General features: G+C 27.5%; 1 pseudogene; it reads left to right on the top strand.

Moving 5' to 3' along the window:
- Nucleotides 1-1,648: 1,648 nt before the first annotated feature.
- On the top strand, nucleotides 1,649-2,356 carry LOC111309942 (DNA-directed RNA polymerase V subunit 7 pseudogene; annotated as a pseudogene).
- The last annotated feature ends 10,142 nt before the right edge of the window (nucleotides 2,357-12,498 follow it).

The raw sequence follows: 12,498 nt of genomic DNA on the forward strand, positions 1-12,498 counted from the left end.
CCTGGAACTATTATCAAATGAAATATTCCTAAATCAGTTAATCCTCAAATTATTTCTTACCAACATTATCATCTGACAGCTGTTGCTTGACTATCTTAATAACTTCAGTGCTGTAATCTTCATCGTCATTGATTTCTGTGTAATCCTCAGATCCCTACATTTATATTCTTTTTTCCCTTTTTTTTTTCTGAAAAAGTAAGAGCTCACTTAATAGACAACCATGACAATAGTGAGCTATTAATCTTCTTATCAATATATCAGTTTCTCTTTGGATGTTGGTGTAATTATACTTATAGCCAAAGAATAGAAAATTGGATTCCTAAATTACATTCTATCAATGTCAGGTTCCCTTGCATTTTAGATAGCAAGGAAACATACATAAAATTAGGCTGGAAAAGTATATCCCTCTCTTTTCATAAACTTCCATTCTCCAATCTGGCAAAATTGCTTAATATGAAAACCTTGATAAATAAGTGCTTGTTTTCTCTATTGCTATTTCAGTTATTAATTGCTTGATATATGCTACTAGTCAACTGAACAAGTTAGGTCAGGTGAAATTATAAATCAAACACTATTTTTGTTATTTATTTAAATATATATTAAATATATCAAAAAATAAATTTTATTAGGCTTTGGAATCTCTTCACTGAAATATTAAACTACTCAAATTAAGTTTGACTTATTATTCAAATAATTTGAATTTAAGCTTGATTTGATAATAAATAAATCAAATAATTCAGGAATAGCTTGATTTGTTTATATTTTTACAACATTGTTTTTAAATCATAATTCAAGAGACTGTAGACATGTCTGAGAGAAAGAAAAACAAAAGAATTGAAATACCAAATCAAAATAAATTTTGTTGAACTCAATTTTAACTCCATTTATATTCTTTAAATTTTGTAATGTAATTCAGTTTATATCCAATTTATTTTTGAAATTTGCTTTGTTTTGTTTAAATCACGACACAATAATAATGATAAAAAGAAATTTCGGTTTTTATTTATCTTTTTTTGGACATTATGAAAATACAAATCATTTTAATTATCTTATTCATGTATACTAATTTTTACATTTACAAAGCTTTGATTCGTAATGGTTTTTGCTTGTATGGGTCTTTATGGCATGTTTGGTCCTTCTTTTTAGAAGGGAAATTTGAATTAATGATGGGTCTTCATTGTTTTTGAACTTTTTCTTTGATCAAATTCTGCGAAATTAAGATTATCTTGACATGGAATTTTGGTTTTGTTTTTGGTTCTGTCTTGTCTGAATCTTATGGCCAAGTAATTGTTTTGCTTTTAAACCTTTTTCACATGATTAGTGAGTGAAACTTTTGTTCTAGTAATTTTGGTTGGTTTAAACTAGTATTCATTTGTAGTTTAAAAGATACGATTTCAATAGGATTTTGTTTGACCGGCTTGTATTGAATAAGATCATAGAAAAGTTTTTGACTGTTCTTGAAGAAAATGCCATAGTTTTCCTTTGGTACTATCTGTTTATTATTGCTTTATTTTGATTCTGGGTTTGCTGCTATCCACATTCGTGGAATTGATCATTGCTGATCATGTGAAATGGGCATTGTAGGGTTATATTTCATTACAATCTGGTAAATTTTCAATTAGTTAAAAACTAATCTTTTTCATTTCTGTTTGGATTGTTGAAATTTGGCTTTAACATACTTGATATTGCGATAGGACTAAGTTGATTTTTGAATTCTTCAAGATTGATATACTGTTTCTTCTTACTCTAAGGACATTGGTTTCATTGCGAATTACCTTTTTTTCTTTTTTTTATTTTACATTTCGCTTTTGATTACAGTTGCAAAATGTTTCTCAAGGTGCAGTTGCTATGGAATGTCATAATTCCTCCTGACAGCTTGGATGCCAAAGGCTTGATGCTCCAAAAGGATATAGTGGTCCGCCTTTTGGACAAATTTGCTCGCAAGAAGGCCACCAAGGATCTTGGATATTTCGTAGCTGTAACAACTCTGGAGAGCATTGGGGAGGGCAGAGTTAGACAGAACACTGGGGATGTGCTTTTCCCTGTTGTCTTCAGTGGAATCTCCTTCAAGATATTCGGAGGAGAGATTTTGGAAGGAGTTGTACACAAGGTACTAAAACATGGAGTTTTCTTGAAGTGTGGACCAATCCAAAACATCTATCTGTCTCACGTAAAAATGCCCGACTACCATTATGTGCCTGGAGAGAATGCTATCTTCATGAATGACAAGCACTCGAAGATTAAGAAGGATGTCGTCATCCGATTTATTGTGATCGGAACAAAGTGGATGGAAGCAGAGAGGAAATTTAAGGCATTGATAAGTTTGGAAGGTGACTACTTAGGAACTGTTTCCTGAATATAACCTTTGTTTCATAATTGTATGATTCAGATGTAATTGTTAGTCCTTTCTTAGGAAGCAGTTGACAGTAAGAGTGTTGGATGTTGAACTATTCTACGTGTTGTAAATTCGATTGGACAAAGATGTTGAATTGTAGAGCTTACTTATGATGTTAGCTTTGTATAACTTCGTTCGGTTAAGTAGGTTTTTGGGTTTTTAAGTTTTTTAAAACTTAATTGAATCGACCAACTGAACAATTGCTCACCTCTACTCAAGTCCAGCTTTCCATTTTAGAAGGGTTTTTGTTTCAATGGATGGAGCAGTAGCTAAAGTAGTTTGAAAGGATACTAATTACCAAGGCAAAGACTAGAATCGATTGAAGCAATGCAAGGATGAGAAAGAAGAAAACTTGGGACATAGAAAAGATGATTTATTAGATTGATTGAAAAAGCTTTGTTGCACAAAATTACCTTTGGCTTGCACACACAGCTATATATGTAAGCTCTGAATATAAAGTAGTGAAGGTAAATATATTTATTTATTTAGAATCAAAATCAAATTGGTTTCACTTTTCTACATTTGTTATAGAGAAGAATTAATGGAAGTATTTGCTAAAACCAAGAACTGCTCCAAACAAATGGTACATTGTTTCTTGGAACTCAAATCCTCAAATCTTCTCCTTTTCTTCATGAGTAAAAGACTATCTTATCCTATCATCAAATTTTATTTTTTTCAAAATTTGAATAGAAGACTAACTAGCAAGCTTGAAATTCAATGTCGTCAATGACTCATCAATCAATGAATTTTTAATATAAGCCTCCATCCTTTTATTATATCCAATTAAGTCCTTAAAAATTTTATTTTTGTCTAATTAAATCCGAGTATAATTTTGTTTCATTAAGTTCTTTTTCTTAGATGAAAAATGCAACAAATAATATTATTTCTTGCCAAATCAGCATATATGCCATATTTCTTTTTATGATGCCAACATCTACAAAGCATATATTGAAAATAAAAAAGCTCTTTAGATGCTAATGTGCCCTATTATATGAGCCATTCTTTACATATTATGTAAACGATAATTAAACTTAAATTTTTATGTTTTGCAATGTGTAAATTGATTTAACAAAAACAATTATTACCATTGATATGGTAAAAATAATGAATTTTAGTGGTTTTCATGTAAAATAAGACTTAATTAAATAAGAACAATGTTTTATACTTTCAATTGGATAAAAAAGAGATAAAAGTTTATCTGAGAAATTTGAGAAAAATACAACATTTTTAGCATTTTAGTAAAAAAAGGTACAAGTTAGAAGTATATTCTTCAAAATCATCACTCAAACCCGTCTCAAGTGTACTTAATACAATTACAATTAAATTTTGAATGATTTAAAAGGCAGTGAATGATAAAAGGTTGAAAAAATGAAATTGTGAGAAATAATGTGTACGAGTGTGTATAAGAATAAATGGCGAGTAAAAAATAAAATCAAAAGGTTATTGTGTGAAGTTGTGTTTATTGTAATTTGGTGTGCTCACCAATTGTATTCTTTGTTCAAACAAATAAAAAGGTGATATTAGAATTGCTGTAGCATTCCAAAGCAAAAGTAATATAGCAAATCGGTACTAGAATAAAATATTACAACTGATACTGAAAGTCAAAATTTTAAGTCTGGCCATTAGTTACATTTCAAAAATAGGAAATCTTGAACATACAAATCTAGTGCTTAAACACAGTTGTTCTATATCAGAGTCGATTCACTACAAAAGCTTTATTACTGGAGTGCTTAAACATTTCAATACAAAAGAAGAGAAAAAGAAATGGATTGAAAGCAAATACACGTGCTTAGAATTATTATTCAAATTGCTAGCATCTTAATATTAGCCACTACAGACTTCATGATCCCACAATTCTCCCAATTTTATGATTGAGAAAGGATTGGGCAATGGAAGTGATTGACAAGTAAGGGCTTGAGCAACTTGTCGCATGGTTGGCCGAAGTTGGGGACTGCCATTCAAGCATGCAAATGCTAGCTTTGTAGTAGAGACAACATCCTTTGCAACTTGCCTTCCCGGTGGTGAGAGGCATTGGTCTATCACATCTTTAAGTAATATCAGTTGGTTTTCATTTAGTATTGATTTTGATGTTGATGCCGATGCCGATAACGATGATGACAAACATGAAATCAAATCACCAGGATGCCTCCCCATAAGTATTTCCATTGTTAGCACCCCAAAACTAAAAACATCACATCTCTTGTCTACTTTCATTGTATAAGCCAACTCTGCTTAAAAAAGTATATCTAATCAATATACTCTATTAAGCAATAAATATATCTAATCAATACATTATTATGTAAGAATATTGAGAAGATTATAAAATAATGTTGAAAAGAAATTGGGAATATTTAAAAGATTACATGAAAATTAAAATTCAAAGGTTTAAATAAGATTTTACATTTGTTCATCAATTTGATATATTGAATATTGAAAAATTAAGTGTTAAAGTTCAAAGATTAATTACACATTTGATGCTTGAATTAGAGTAAAATTCTTTGACACTTAAATTTGAAAAGTTACAATCTTAATACTACTTGTACTTTGTTTTAACGTATCAATTTGCACACAAAACTAACACTTTTAATTGAATGATGACATGTTTAAAGCATCTTAGAAAAAGAGATATTAATAAATATCTGGAGCTATGTACTCGAAAGTGCCAACAAATGAGGTCCAATTGGAAGAGTCGGGCTTTAAAAGCCTGGCTGTGCCAAAATCTGAAATATGAGCCTCATAGTCCAAATCCAGAAGAACATTGTTGCTGGAAATGTCTTGATGAATTATAGGAGGTGAATGGTCATGATGCATATAAGACAAGGCATTGGCCACTCCTTTTACAACATTTAGCCTCTTCTCCCAATCCAACTCCATTGCCTCGTCCTTGTTGTTTAACACCTTTCTCAAACTTCCCCTTTCTAAAAACTCATAAACCAAAAATGGGTTCTTTGGATGTGAACAAAAGCCATACAGCTTCACAATGTTACAATGACTTATTTCTGATAAAGCATGAATCTCGCTTTCAAAGGCTTTCAAGTTGTTCGAAGTCATGCTATCTTCAGATTGGTGAAGTTTCTTCACAGCAACCACCTCACCATTGGGTAGCGCAGCTTTATAAACAGTTCCATAGCCTCCTGAACCAATGCAATTGTTGCAGCTGAAATCTTCAGTGGCTTCAATAATGTTCTCGTAGAGTATTCTTCCATTATATCCCCACAATGTGAAAAATTCTCCAAGTTGTGCCTCTATTGACTCAGATTTTCTGGTTCGGTTCTTTTGGCAAAGAATAAGGATACTTCCAACCATGATAAAGAGAAAAAGAAGAGAAAAGAATGGAATCACAATGAAAATGATGACTTTGGTGCTTTTTCTATGACCGTTGCTAGCAGCAGCGACAGCACAAGGCGTTAGTCCAGTGGCATTACCACATAGGCCTTTATTGTTTCTTAAGGCATCAAATGAAGCCTCATGAAATGCCTTAATGTTAGGAATAGGGCCTTCTAATTGATTGTAAGATATATTCACAACTGTCAAGCTCTTCAAATCATTAAAAGAATTTGGGATGGAACCTTTGAGCATATTGTGAGAAAGGTCCAATATTTCCAAGGAATGTAATTTTGCAAGCTGTTGTGGTATCTCCCCAATAAGTAAATTCTGACTTAAATCTAGATTTTCAAGACCATTTATATAGCTTACTGAAAATGGAATGCTTTCTCCAAGTTTATTCTTGCTCAAATTCAGGTCCAATAACTTTGAGCAGCCTCCAAGTTGATTAGGAATCAGTCCACTCAAATAGTTTGATGCCAAGTTAAGATGTTGTAGATTTGCAAGAACTCCAATCTCTGGTGGAATTTTGCCTGAAAGTTGGTTACCACTTAGCAGAAGACGGAACATCAATGTCAATGCTCCTAATTCCTTGGGAATCTCACCAACAAGATGATTTGAAGAGAGATCGAGTTCCTGTAACTGAGTCGCATGTTGCAACTCTAGTGGGATCTTTCCAGAAATGTTGTTATTGGAGATTTGTAGGCTTGTAAGATTATGACATTGCCCCCATTTTGGAGAAAGTTCACCATAAAATCTATTGTTGCTTAATGAAATGTAATTCAAATTCGGATGCACAGCAAAAGGTTCTGATATATTTCCTGTAAAGTTGTTTTCTTCAAGCCTAACTCTGTCTAAACCTTTGCAATTTTTCAAAGTTGGTGGGATATGATCCGTCAAATTGTTGTTGAAAACGGAAAGATTTGCGAGTTGTCCAACCCCGCATAAATTTTTGGGTAATGGACCACTGAGATGGTTATCTGCTAATTGTAATGATTGCAAATGAGTAAGATTGCCGAGCGTTGAAGGAATTGGCCCTGATAAATGATTATAGCTAAGATATATCTTCATAAGCTTCGACATGTTTCCTATGGAAGCAGGGATTGAACCAGAGAAATTATTTTGACTCAATATAAAGTCAGTGAGAGATTTAAGCATCCCTATCTCTTGAGGTATCGATCCAAAAAACATGTTTAGATAGAAGTAGAGAACAGATAAGTAGGTCAAGTTTCCTATGGAAGCGGGGATAGAACCACGTAGTTGGTTATCAAAGAAATAAATCTTGGAAACTGAACTCAGCCTCCCTATCTCTAATGGAATGGAACCACTGATCTCATTACTTGCTACGGAAATCAACTCAAGACCTTTCAATAAGCAAATTTCGGATGGAATATTCCCCGAAAAGTAATTGTATGACAAGTCAAGGAGGGTGAGCTTGGAAAGGTTCCCAATGTGTGAGGGAATGGGCCCATACAGTGAGTTGTTACGAAGGTTAAGCCTCATCAGGTTAGGGAAGAAAAGAAAGTTAAGACTATGAAGTGTACCTTTCAACCCATAATCTGGAAGGCTTAGATTGGTGATGCTTTCAGCCTTGTCGCAGATAATTCCAACCCAGCTGCAATGGCTGTCTCCAACCCACAAAGAAGAGAGCAATGTTTGGGTGTTGTTGTCAAGGCTAGCTTTCCATTTTAGAAGAGTTTCCGCTTCTTTACCTCTTGTAAGTGCAGCAATGGAGGATGAAAAAGCAAAAACAAGGGAAGAGTGAAGCAGGACAAGTATGAGGAAGAACATGACTTTGAATGGTATTAAGAAAGATGACATGATTTGGATAGTTCAAAAAGGATCTTTTGTTAATTGTTCTAAATTACATTGGCTAGCATGGTCAGGTATTTATGCAAAATACAAGAGCATTTTAGTCACTACGAAACATCGACATCAAGTGGAAAAATATAATTTCAGACCGACGGGTCTTTTACGTTTAAATTAATTTTGTTAGATGATGACAATTGGTCTTCTACGTTTAAAGGACAATTTTAACTTTAGTTTGCATTTATTATTAATCAAATGTTAAAAAAAAATCATGATAATTATTTTAAATGAAAGTTATATCTTATACATCAATCAAATTTTAAATTCTATAAATGATTTTATAAGATTACTACAAACAATTAGATCATAAATAAAAAATTATCATAAATAAAAAATTATGTAAAGAAATTAATGAATTAAATATTTTATATAAAAATTTTTAGTCTTATAAATAAAATTAAAAAAATTGACATATGTTTTTTAAGCATATATCTATAAAAATTAATGAATTGATTAATTATTACAAAAATATATGCATACAAATCATTTAATTTAATTTGTGAAATTTAAAATTTTTATCATAAATTTGTATTAAATAATAATTAAATTATTAAATAAAGATGCGACAGCTGTGTAGACTATATTAAAATCAATATATAAGATAATAATTTTAAATGTATAAATTTTATTCATTTAATTTGGTTCAGGTTGATTTTTTATTCAATATTGAATCTAGTCCAAATCTTTTGGCTGCTCATTTTTAACATGTTCATGGTGCACAATAAATTATAGATCAAAGGATATCATTTATAAAAATGTAAAAAAAAAAAAAATATATCATTTATAATTCAATTTTGATCAATATTTATTTAACCATAAAAATATCTATATAAAAAAATATCAAATTTGACTTATAAATTTGTAAGTCAATAAAAATTGATGGTTAAATTAGATTATTTCAAGTTTAAATTTTAAAATTTAAAGAGTTCAAAATTTAAGTCATTTTATAGATTCAATATTATCTAGAAGAGTTAAAATTCTACAAGGATTTACATAAAAACATACTCTCTGAACTAATCGTATTCTTTGAACTTATTCTATCGTATTCTTTGAACTAATCAAATATATTAATACTAATTCCTCCTTTCTTCTATTATAATAATCAAACTTCTTTGAACTTCTTTTATTTTTTTCCTTTTTTATTTAATTTTTTTATATTTAATAAATTTTTTATTTAATTATTTTGTGTGTGGACCCAAAATCTAGAAGGCTTAGATTGGTGATGCTTGTTACCTTATTGTGGGTAAGTCCAACCCAATTGCAATGGTTGTCTCCAACCCACAAAGAACGTAGCAAAGTTTGAGTGGTGTTGTCAACTCTAGCTTTCCTTTTTAGATCATTTGAGTTTCTATGAAACATTCATATCAAAATGCAACTTCAATACCGATGGATTTTTTACATTTAAATTAATTTCGTTGGATTTCTTTTATAAAAAAATTGCAACATAAAAAATATTTCAAATACTAATACTTAAATTAAGTAAATTAAATTTTAAATTCTCTCATAAATATTGATTATTGGTATTTTTCTATTTTTTGTAATAAAAGAATATTCTAATTTAATTCATACTTATTTTAATAAAAAGTATGGGTTATAGAATTTTCATGATAATTTTTTTAAATGAAAATTATATGATACATCATTGAAAATTTTAAACTCGATAAATGAGTTTATAAGATTAATACATATCATTAGGTTATAATTAAAAAAATTAAGTACATAGACAAATTAATGAATTAAAAATTATCTAATATAAATTTTTTAAATTTTATGAACAAAATTAAAAAATTGACATGTATTTTATAATAATATATTTATAAAAATTAATAAATTATTAAAAAAACTCTATCATCTACATATATATAATAATTTAATTATTAAATGAAGATACCAACCCTATAGACCATAAACCAACACTCAAATTAATTTATAAATAACAATTCTTAATATATAATTATATAAATTTTTATTCATTTAATTTGGTTCAAGCCTATCTTTTATTTAATATGGAGTCTTATCCAATTCTTTGGACCTCTCATTTTGACCTCTCATTTCTAACGTATTCATGGTGATAATTAAATTATAGGTTGGACGATACGCAAGAGTTAGTCAATACTGAATAGAAAAGACTTAAATGAATTAAATAAAATTTTGTAAGTAAGGTTTTAAAATCATACGCATCTTCATCTTCATCTTCATCTCTAAAATTTAATTTTTTTTTATTTTCATTCAAATAAAAAAATAAAGTTTTATTAAATTTGGATAAGATTGACATCTCTAATGTACTGAAAATAATTTAGGATTCACTTGAATGGGTGATAAAATTAATTTTGGTGAGATTAAAAACAACGATTAGATTGGATACTGTATCAATGAGATTAAAATCAATTGTCAAGATATGTCTTTCCATGCAAACACGTGGTAGAGATGAGGTAACTTGTAATTAGAGGAGAAATCACCATTAAATTTGTATGTAATAAAACTTTTAAATTATTTAATGTTTATAAAATTAATAAATAATTTTAAAATCCAGAAATTATTTTTATGTCAAATAATAATTTTTGATAAATAATTAAAAACTAATAAAAAATAATATCACAAATGCTATTTTTCTTTAATTTTTTATTAATGATGTAGTTATCTATTTTTAGTTAAAATAATAATATAATATAATACTAAATTTTATATTTAGTTATTAATTATTTATATAATAAAATTTATAAAATTATATTTTTTAATTCATAATGTAATAATAATTTTATTTATTTATAATTTTATTCTATAATAAAAATTTTCATTATATTAAATTAAAAAATTATTTCATAATTTATTAACTAAAAAAAAAAAAAGCAAAAATGTCAAAAGTGTCAAAAGCTTACCACACTCCTTTCCCATCAGTGCAATTTAAGTCTTCCACTGAAGCCACGTACATATAATCAAATCATGCCTTTGTGATCCAAATAGCAAATCACAGTGCAATTGTATAAAAAGTGCTTAAATGCATTAAACAGTAACACCAATTCATTTTAAATGAGGTTTTAGATGAATTTTTGTAAGCAAAATTTGTGAATTTTTTATTAAAATATTAAAAAAAACTATAATTAATTAATTTAAATTAATGAGTTAAAAAAATCATGTATCATAAATAAAATTGAACATTTAAAATAAAAGCATAAAAGCATAAAATAAATAATTTTTTTAGAAGGCATCTGATTTAAAAATAATTGACCTTAAATAAAGAGTTTTTTATGTAGTAAAATAAATTATTATGTTATGTTGTATCAATAAAAACAACAGTAGCAACTAGATACAAAAAATATATAGTATGAATCGTATGACTTATAATTTTATAATAATATTGGTTAGAATTTTATAAATTATAACAATAATATGATTTATAATTGATTTTATGGCATATAAGATTATTATCAATTTCAACAAATAGTTGTTGCTAATAGAAAGTCAAAACAAAGTGTAACCTTACCATTATATATTTATTAAGCTAGCAAAATTCTAGGTAACTAATTGTAACGCTATTTAACGTAAATTTAATAAAGTTATCTTTGATGTTTATGTGATCTGTTCTGACTTTGAATAAAAAATCTCTCTTCATCATAGATTTTTTAGTATAAAAAAAATCAAAATTGATTTAGCCAAAGGATTAAAAATTTAAGGCGAGAAGAGTGAAAACATTAAAAATATGTAAACATGTTTTTTTTAATGTGTGTTTAATAAGAAAATTTGAAAAATAGATAAAAGTATTTTTATTTATTATTTCAAAAATATATCCTTTAATTTGTAAGCTAAACCAAGATATAACATGAAGTGAAAAAGTTAGAATTGAATTTATTTCATATAAGATTTGAAATTTTAATTCTTATGATATTTTGTTTAATATATTGGAATTAAGTTATTGGATAATTAAAACGAAATTATAACTTTAAAATCCATATTGATTTTAAAATATAAATAAATTCTGAAAATTTATAATCAAAATATTAATTTTAACATTGACTTATTAAAAGTTCCACCAACACGTTAAAAATAACAAATTTGGATGAACTTTTTAAAGTGAAATTTGAAAATTTCTTTACAATAATTTAATAAAAAATTTAAATTGATAAACTAATAGAGTCCAAAAAATAAATAAGAATGTAAACAAATATAAAAAATATCATTTATAATTCAATTTTAATCAATATTTATTCAATGGTAAAAATGTCTATCTAAAAAATAAATCAAATTATTTTCAATTTTGCACATTCAATCTATGAAATAAAATATTTCAATTAATTGGTTTTAATTTTTAATTTTAGTTTTTTAAAATTACTTTCAATAAAAAAAGTACAAACTTCACCTTAACTTCATATAAGTATTTTTCCACTAAAAATACTTGTAGACGTTGATTTTGTCCGAAAAATTGAATTTATTTTGAAATAAATTTGAAATGATTCTAATTTTTTTTCTAACTTGTTTCAACTATTTTTATTGGGTTTATCATGTAATTTTTATAATGGATCCAATTATATATTATTTTAAATCAATTTATTCAAAATACAAGCCATTTCACTTTCTATGAGACATCCACATCAAGTGGAAAAATTCAACTTTAAGACATCGGGTCTTTTATGTTTAAATTAATTTTATTGGATTTTTTTATAAAAAGATTACAATATAAAAAAATTGCCAATATTGATATTTAAATTAAGAGAGTTAAATTTTAAATTCTCTCATAAATATTGATTATTGGTATTTTTTTTTAATAAAAGAATATTCTAATTTAGTTTGCGCTTTATTTTAATCAAAAGTATGGGTTATAAAATTTTCATGATAATTTTTTTAAATGAAAATTATATGATACATCATTCAAAATTTTAAACTCGATAAATAAGTTTATAAGATTATTGCAT

The sequence above is a fragment of the Durio zibethinus genome, chromosome 19 (assembly GCF_047325235.1).
Source record: "Durio zibethinus cultivar Kanyao isolate XHJ-2024 chromosome 19, ASM4732523v1, whole genome shotgun sequence".
NCBI classification, from domain to species: domain Eukaryota; kingdom Viridiplantae; phylum Streptophyta; class Magnoliopsida; order Malvales; family Malvaceae; genus Durio; species Durio zibethinus.